At 37.6% G+C, this 8713-nt stretch overlaps 1 non-coding gene across 1 annotated transcript; it reads right to left on the bottom strand.

Moving 5' to 3' along the window:
• Positions 1 to 4995: 4995 nt before the first annotated feature.
• LOC112724239 (small nucleolar RNA R71) lies at positions 4996 to 5103 on the bottom strand. Its single transcript, XR_003163412.1, has one exon. It is a non-coding gene; the product is annotated as a small nucleolar RNA R71 (small nucleolar RNA).
• Positions 5104 to 8713: the final 3610 nt, after the last annotated feature.

Here is an 8713-nt window from a genome sequence, read left to right as displayed (position 1 = left end):
ATGCTTGATATTTTTGGCAGTTCCTTTAAACTGTGTAAGGTATAAAAACTGCCATGTTTTGACCATGCGTGCTTCAAATATTTTCCTTACCATAATCATTTTGCTTTGATATATTGTCTAGGAAAAATATTTGAATAAACTTTCTTTTTGATTGATGTCTGTAAAAGTTTGAGCAGACAATCAAATTATTGATAACAAATGAGTTTTGTATATCATTCAAATCTGCTCATAAATCAAGCATTTAGCATCATGTAATAAAAATGCTAAATAATATTGTTACTTGAAGCTTGATTAAACTGTTACAGGTTAGTGCTTCCCTTGGTAAAAATGGCATATATTAAGGGGGAGCCATGTGACAATTTGAAAGAGGGAGAAATTCAAATTCAAAGGGAGTATTCTTTACTCAATCTTTAAATTTCTTTCCATTTCAATTTTAATAATGTTTGTCATCAAGGGGGAGATTGATGAATTTGGAAAATTCTAAATTAATATTTGTGATGAATAAACATTATTAAAAGAAATTAATTACAAAATTATTAATTTGATTTTCATTTAATATATATTGATTAATAATTTTGTTGCAAGTTTTTAATATTGGGCCGAAAATGAAATTCTGGTGCAAGCCTAATATGCCTATGAACATTTAGCCTTGATATTAATTTATTGTGATCATAATGGCTGAAACAATGTTGTGTTTTATTTGGGCCAAATTGATTCATTATTGTCACAAGCCCAAGTTAAACATATTTTGATATTCACTCCAATGCATGATCCAAAAATCCATCAGGAAAGCAAATTTTATCATTTGCCATATGCTTTCCATCGGATCTCATGGATGAAATACCTTTGGGCCAGTTGTGATTATTGATGAGCGGATAATTTATACGCTTTTTGGCATTGTTTTTAGTATATTTTTAGTAGGATCTAGTTACTTTTAGGGATGTTTTCATTAGTTTTTATGTTAAATTCACATTTCTGGACTTTACTATGAGTTTGTGTATTTTTCTGTGATTTCAGGTATTTTCTGGCTGAAATTGAGGGACTTGAGCAAAAATCAGATTCAGAGGTAGAAGAAGGACTGCTGATGCTGTTGGATTCTGACCTCCCTGCACTCAAAGTGGATTTTATGGAGCTACATAACTCAAAATGGCACGATTCTAATTGCGTTGGAAAGTAGACATCCAGGGCTTTCCAGAAATGTATAATAGTCCATACTTTGACCGAGTTTAGAACACGTAAAAGAGCGTTGAACGCCAGTTCTACGCTGCTGTCTAGAGTTAAACGCCAGAAACACGTCACAAACCAGAGTTGAACGCCAGAAATATGTTACAACCTGGCGTTCAACTCCAGAAAGAGCCTCTGCACGTGTAACATTCAAGATCAGCCCAAGCACACACTAAGTGGGCCCCGGAAGTGGATTTATGCATCAATTACTTACTTCTGTAAACCCTAGTAACTAGTTTAGTATAAATAGGACTTTTTTACTATTGTATTAGACATCTTTGAACATCTTTGAACATCTTTGGACGCCTAGTTCTTAGATCATGGGGCTGGCCATTCGGCCATGCCTGGACCTTCATCACTTATGTATTTTCAACGGTAGAGTTTCTACACTCCATAGATTAAGGTGTGGAGCTCTGCTGTTCCTCAAAGATTAATGCAAAGTACTACTGTTTTTCTATTCAATTCAACTTATTCCGCTTCTAAGATATTCATTCGCACTTCAACCTGAATGTGATGAACGTGACAATCATCATCATTCCCTATGAACGCGTGGCTGACAACCACTTCTGTTCTACCTTCGATTGAATGATTATCTCTTGGATCTCTTAATCAGAATCTTCGTGGTGTAAGCTAGATTGATGGCGGCATTCATGAGAATCCGGAAAGTCTAAACCTTGTCTGTGGTATTCCGAGTAGGATTCTGGGATTGAATGGCTGTGACGAACTTCAAACTCGCGAGTGCTGGGTGTAGTGACAGACGCAAAAGGAGGGTGAATCCTATTCCAGTGTGATCGAGAACCTCAGATGATTAGCCATGCTGTGACAGAGCATTTGGACCATTTTCACAAGAGGATAGGACGCAGCCATTGGCAAGGGTGATGCCTCCAGACGATTAGCCATACAGTGACAGCGCATCGGACCATTTTCCAGAGAGGATTAAAAGCAGCCATTGACAACGGTGATGTCCTTACATAAAGCCAGCCATGGAAAGGAGTAGGATTGATTGGATGAAGACAGCAGGAAAGCAGCGGTTCAGAGGAACGAAAGCATCTCTATACACTTATCTGAAATTTTCACCAATGATATACATAAGTTTTTCTATCCTTATTTTCTATCTATTTATTATTTATGTTCGAAAACTCCATAACCTTTTGATATCCGCCTGACTGAGATTTACAAGGTGACCATAGCTTGCTTCAAGCCGACAATCTCCGTGGGATCGACCCTTACTCACGTAAGGTTTATTACTTGGACGACCCAGTGCACTTGCTGGTTAGTTGTATCGAAGTTGTGAATGAAAAACGATTTATTAAGACGTGCGTACAGAGTTTCTGGCGCTGTTACCTGAGATCATAATTTCGTGCACCAAGTTTTTGGCGCCGTTGCCGGGGATTGTTCGGGTTTGGACAACTGACGGTTCATCTTGTTGCTCAGATTGGGTAATTTTCTTCTTATTTTATTTTCAAAAAGTTTTCAAAAAAATTTTTTTCTTTCAAAAATTTCTCCTTTGTTTTCGAAAAAATTTTAAAATAAACATGTTTTCAAAAATATATTTTTCTTCAGGATTTTTAAGAATGAATTCTAGTGTTTCATGAAGCATGTTGAAGCCTGGCTGGCTGTAAAGCCATGTCTAATTCTTCTGGGTAGGGAATGTCAGGCGTGTCATGTCTGAGTTACATACTAAAGCTTGGCTGCCTATTAAGCCATGCCTGACCCTTTGATTGGAGCTTTAGTTTAAAGAGCATAAGATTCCTGGAATTCATATTAAAAATTTTGGAATCCTTATTTTTCTTTTTCAAAATGATTTTCAAAAAAAAAATTAAAAGAAAATACAAAAAAATCATAAAATCATAAAAATAAAAAAATATTTTGTATTTCTTGTTTGAGTCTTGAGTCAGATTTAAAGTTTGGTGTCAATTGCATGTTCATCTTGCATTTTTCGAAAAATTCATGCATTCATGATGTTCTTCATGATCTTCAAGTTGTTCTTGGTAAGTCTTCTTGTTTGATCTTGATGTTTTCTTGTTTTGCATCTTTTCTTGTTTTTCATGTGCATTTTTGCATTCATAGTGTCTAAACATGAAAGATTTCTAAGTTTAGTGTCTTGCATGTTTTCTTTGCATATAAAAATTTTCAAAAATAAGTCTTGATGTTCATCATGACATTCAAAGTGTTCTTGGTGTTCATCTTGACATTCATAGTGTTCTTGCATTCATCACATACTTTGATCCATAACTTTCATGCATTGCATCATTTTTCATGTTTTTCCCTCTCATCATTAAAAATTCAAAAATAAAAAAAAATATCTTTCTCTTTTTCTCTCTTAAAATTTCGAAAATTAGATTTGACTTTTTCAAAAATTTTTAAAATCTAGTTGTTTTTATGAGTCAAATCAAATTTTTAATTTAAAAATCTTATCTTTTTCAAAATCTTTTTCAAAAATCAAATCTTTTTCATTTTCCTTATTTATTTTCGAAAATTTTAAAAATATTTTTCAAAAATCTTTTTCTTATCTTTATCTCCTAATTTTCGAAAATAACATCATCAATTAATGTTTTGATTCAAAAATTTCAAGTTTGTTACTTACTTGTTAAGAAAGATTCAAACTTTAAGTTCTAGAATCATATCTTGTGATTTCTTGTGAATCAAGTCATTAATTGTGATTTTAAAAATCAAATCTTTTTCAAAACTAATTTCAATCATATCTTTTCAAAAATATCTTCTTATCTTATCTTTTCCAAAAATTTGATTTTAAAAATATATTTTCTAACTTCTTATCTTCTTATCTTTTCAAAATTGATTTTCAAATTTGTTTCAACTAACTAACTAACTTTTTGTTTGTTTCTTATCTTTTTCAAAACTACCTAACTAACTCTCTCTCTCTAATTTTCGAAAATATCTTCCCTCTTTTTCAAAATTTCTTTTTAATTAACTAATTATTTTAACTTTTGATTTTAAAATTTCAAAAAAAAATTACTAACCTTTTTTTCAAAAACTATTTTCGAAAACCACTAACTCTTTTTCAAAAATTATTTTCGAAAATTCACTTCCCCCTCTCATCTTCTTCTATTTGTTTATTTATTTACTAACATCTCTTCCTCACTCACCAAAAATCCGAACCCCCTCTCTCTCTCTGAGTTCAGATTTTCTTCTTTTCTTCTATTCACACAGGGACCTTTATACTGTGATAAAAAGGATCCCTATTATTATTATTATTTTTTTGTCCCTCTTTTTCATATGAGCAGGAGCAAAGACAAGAATATTCTTGTTGAAGCAGATCCAGAACCTGAAAGGACTCTGAAAAGGAAACTAAGAGAAGCTAAATTACAACAATCCAGCAAGCACCTTTCAGAAATTTTTGAACAGGAAGAGGAGATGGCAGCCGAAAATAATAATAATGCAAGGAGGATGCTTGATGACTTCACTGCACCTAATTCCAATTTACATGGAAGAAGCATCTCCATCCCTACCATTGGAGCAAACAATTTTGAGCTTAAACCTCAATTAGTTTCTCTGATGCAATAAAACTGCAAGTTTCATGGACTTCCATCTGAAGATCCTTTTCAGTTCTTAACTGAATTCTTGCAGATATGTGATACTGTTAAGACTAATGGAGTAGATCCTGAAGTCTACAGGCTCATGCTTTTCCCTTTTGCTGTAAGAGACAGAGCAAGAGTATGGTTGGACTCTCAACCTAAGGATAGCCTGAACTCTTGGGATAAGCTGGTCAAGGCTTTCTTAGCCAAGTTCTTTCCTCCTCAAAAGATGAGTAAGCTTAGAGTGGATGTTCAAACCTTCAGACAGAAAGAAGGTGAATCCCTCTATGAAGCTTGGGAGAGATACAAAGAACTGACCAAAAAGTATCCTTCTAACATGCTTTCAGAATGGACCATCCTGGACATATTCTATGATGGTCTGTCTGAATTAGCTAAAATGTCATTGGATACCTCTGCAGGTGGATCCATTCACTTAAAGAAAACGCCTGCAGAAGCTCAAGAACTCATTGACATGGTTGCTAATAACCAGTTCATGTACACTTCTGAGAGGAATCCTGTGAGTAATGGGACGCCTATGAAGAAGGGAGTTCTTGAAATTGATACTCTGAATGCCATATTGGCTCAGAATAAAATATTGACTCAGCAAGTCAATATGATTTCTCAGAGTCTGAATGGAATGCAAGCTGCATCCAACAGTACTCAAGAGGCAACTTCTGAAGAAGAAGCTTATGATCCTGAAAACCCTGCAATAGCAGAGGTGAATTACATGGGTGAACCTTATGGAAACACCTATAATCCCTCATGGAGAAATCACCCAAATCTCTCATGGAAGGATCAACAAAGGCCTCAACAAGGCTTTAATAATGGTGGAAGAAATAAGTTTAACAATAGTAAACCTTCTCCATCATCCACTCAGCAACAGATAGAGAACTCTGAACAAAATACCTCTAATTTAGCAAACTTAGTCTCTGATCTATCTAAGGCCACTGTAAGTTTCATGAATGAAACAAGGTCCTCCATTAGAAATTTGGAGGCACAAGTGGGCCAGCTGAGTAAAAGGATCACTGAAATCCCTCCTAGTACTCTCCCAAGCAATACAGAAGAAAATCCAAAAGGAGAGTGCAAAGCCATTGACATAGTCAACACGGCCGAACCTGGAGAGGAAGGGGAGGACGTGAATCCCAGTGAGGAAGACCTCCTGGGACGTCCAGTGATCAATAAGGAGTTTCCCTTTGAGGAACCAAAGGAATCTGAGGCTTAACTAGAGACCATAGAGATTCCATTAAACCTCCTTATGCCATTCATGAGCTCTGATGAGTATTCCTCTTCTGAAGAGAATGAGGATGTTACTAAGGAGCAAGTTTCCAAGTACCTTGGTGTAATCATGAAGCTGAATGCCAAATTATTTGGTTTTGAGACTTGGGAAGATGAACCTCCCTTGTTCACCAATGAACTGAGTGATCTGGAACAACTGACATTGCCTCAGAAGAAACAGGATCCTGAAAAGTTCGTAATACCTTGTACCATAGGCAACATGATCTTTGAAAAGGCTCTGTGTGACCTTGGTTCAGGGATAAACCTCATGCCCCTCTCTGTAATAGAGAAACTGGAAATCTATGGGGTGCAAGCTGCTAAAATCTCATTAGAGATGGCAGACAATTCAAGAAAACAGGCTTATAGACAAGTAGAGGACGTGTTAGTAAAGGTTGAAGGCCTTTACATCCCTGCTAATTTCATAGTCTTGGATACTGGGAAGAATGAGGATGAATTCATCATCCTTGGAAGGCCCTTCCTAGCCACAGCAAGAGCTGTGATTGATGTTGACAGAGGTGAATTAGCCCTTCAATTGAATGAGGACTCCCTTGTGTTTATAACTCAAGGTTACCCTTCTATAAACATGGAAAGGAAGCATAAAAAGCTTCTCTCAAAACAGAGTCAACCAGAGCCCCCACAGTCAAACTCTAAGTTTGGTGTTGAACTCCCATATCCAAACTCTAAGTTTGGTGTTGGGAAGTCTCAACAATACTCTGAACGTCTGTGAGGCTCCATGAGAGCCCACTGTCAAGCTATTGACATTAAAGAAGCGCTTGTTGGGAGGCAACCCAATTTTTATTTATCTAATTTTATTTTTCTTGTTCTTTCATGTTTTATTAGGTTCATGATCATGTAGAGTCACAAAATAAATATAAAAATTGAAAACGGAATCAAAAACAGCAGAAGAAAAATCACACCCTGGAGGAAGACCTTACTGGCGTTTAAACGCCAGTAAGAAGCATTTGGCTGGCGTTCAACGCCAGAACAGAGCATGGTTCTGGTGCTGAACGCCCAAAATGGGCAGCATCTGGGTGTTTGAATGCCAGAATTGCACCCTGGAGAAGAGCTGGCGCTGAACGCCCAGAACAAGCATGGTTCTGGCGTTCAACGCCAGAAATGGGCAACAAATGGGCGTTCAACTCCCAGAACAAGCACCAATCTGGCGCTGAATGCCCAGAGTTGTGTGCAAGGGCATTTTGCATGCCTAATTTGGTACAAGGTTGTAAATCCTTGAACACCTCAGGATCTGTGGACCCCACAGGATCACCTCAGCATCTGTGGACCCCACAGGATCCCCACCTACCTCCACTCACTCTCTTCTCTCTTCTCAATCATCCTCTCTTTCCAATAAACACTCTTCCCCAAAACCCTTCACCAATCACCTCAATCTCTCTTCCCTATTACCCCTTCACCACTCACATCCATCCACTCTTCCCCATAAACCTACCTCATAAACTCCACTACCTTCAAAATTCAAAATCAATTTCTCACCCAACCCACCCTAAATGGCCAAACCTAACACCCCCTCCCTTCCCTATATATAGCCCTCCATTCTTTCTCATTTTCACACAACACAACCCTCTCTTCTCTTCTTGGCCGAATACACCACTCCCCCTTCTCCTCCATATTTTCTTCTTCTTCTTCATCTTATCTTTCTTCTCTTGCTCGAGGGCGAGCAATATTCTAAGTTTGGTGTGGTAAAAGCATAAGCTTTTTGTTTTTCCATTACCATTGATGGCACCTAAGACCGGAGAATCCTCTAGAAAAGGGAAAGGGAAGACAAAAGCTTCCATCTCCAAGTCATGGGAGATGGAAAGATTCATCTCCAAAGCTCATCAAGACCACTTCTATGATGTTGTGGTCAAGAAGAAGGTGATCCCCGAGGTCCCTTTCAAGCTCAAGAAGAATGAGTATCCGGAGATCCGACATGAAATCCAAAGAAGAGGTTGGGAAGTTCTAACAAACCCCATCCAACAAGTCGGCATCCTAATGGTTCAAGAGTTCTATGCCAATGCATGGATCACTAGGAACCATGATCAAAGTAAGAACCCGAATCCCAAGAATTATATTACAATGGTTCGGGGGAAATACTTAGATTTTAGTCCAGAAAATGTGAGGTTGGCGTTCAACTTGCCTATGATGCAAGGAGATGCACGCCCCTACACTAGAAGGGTCAACTTTAATCAAAGGTTGGACCAAGTCCTCATGGACATATGTGTGGAAGGAGCTCAATGGAAGATTGACTCCAAAGGCAAGCCGGTTCAACTAAGAAGACTGGACCTCAAGTCTGTGGCTAGAGGATGGTTGGAGTTCATCCAACGCTCCATCATCCCCACTAGCAACCGATCTGAAGTTATTGTGGATCGGGCCATCATGATTCATAGCATCATGATTGGAGAGGAAATAGAAGTTCATGAAGTCATCTCCCTTGAATTCTACAAAATAGCCGAAAAGCCCTCTCCTGGGGCAAGGCTAGCTTTTCCTCATCTTATTTGCCATCTATGTTACTCAGCTGGAGCTTTCATAGAAGGAGACATTCCTATTGAGAAAGAGAAGCCCATCACTAAGAAAAGGATGGAGCAAGCAAGAGATCCCATTCATGGACCTCAAGAGACGCATGAAGCTCATCACCATGAGATCCCGGAGATGCCTCAAATGCATTTCCCTCCACAAACTAT

This window comes from Arachis hypogaea, chromosome 11 (assembly GCF_003086295.3).
Source record: "Arachis hypogaea cultivar Tifrunner chromosome 11, arahy.Tifrunner.gnm2.J5K5, whole genome shotgun sequence".
NCBI lineage: Eukaryota > Viridiplantae > Streptophyta > Magnoliopsida > Fabales > Fabaceae > Arachis > Arachis hypogaea.
This window is presented reverse-complemented; position numbering and strand designations above follow the sequence as displayed.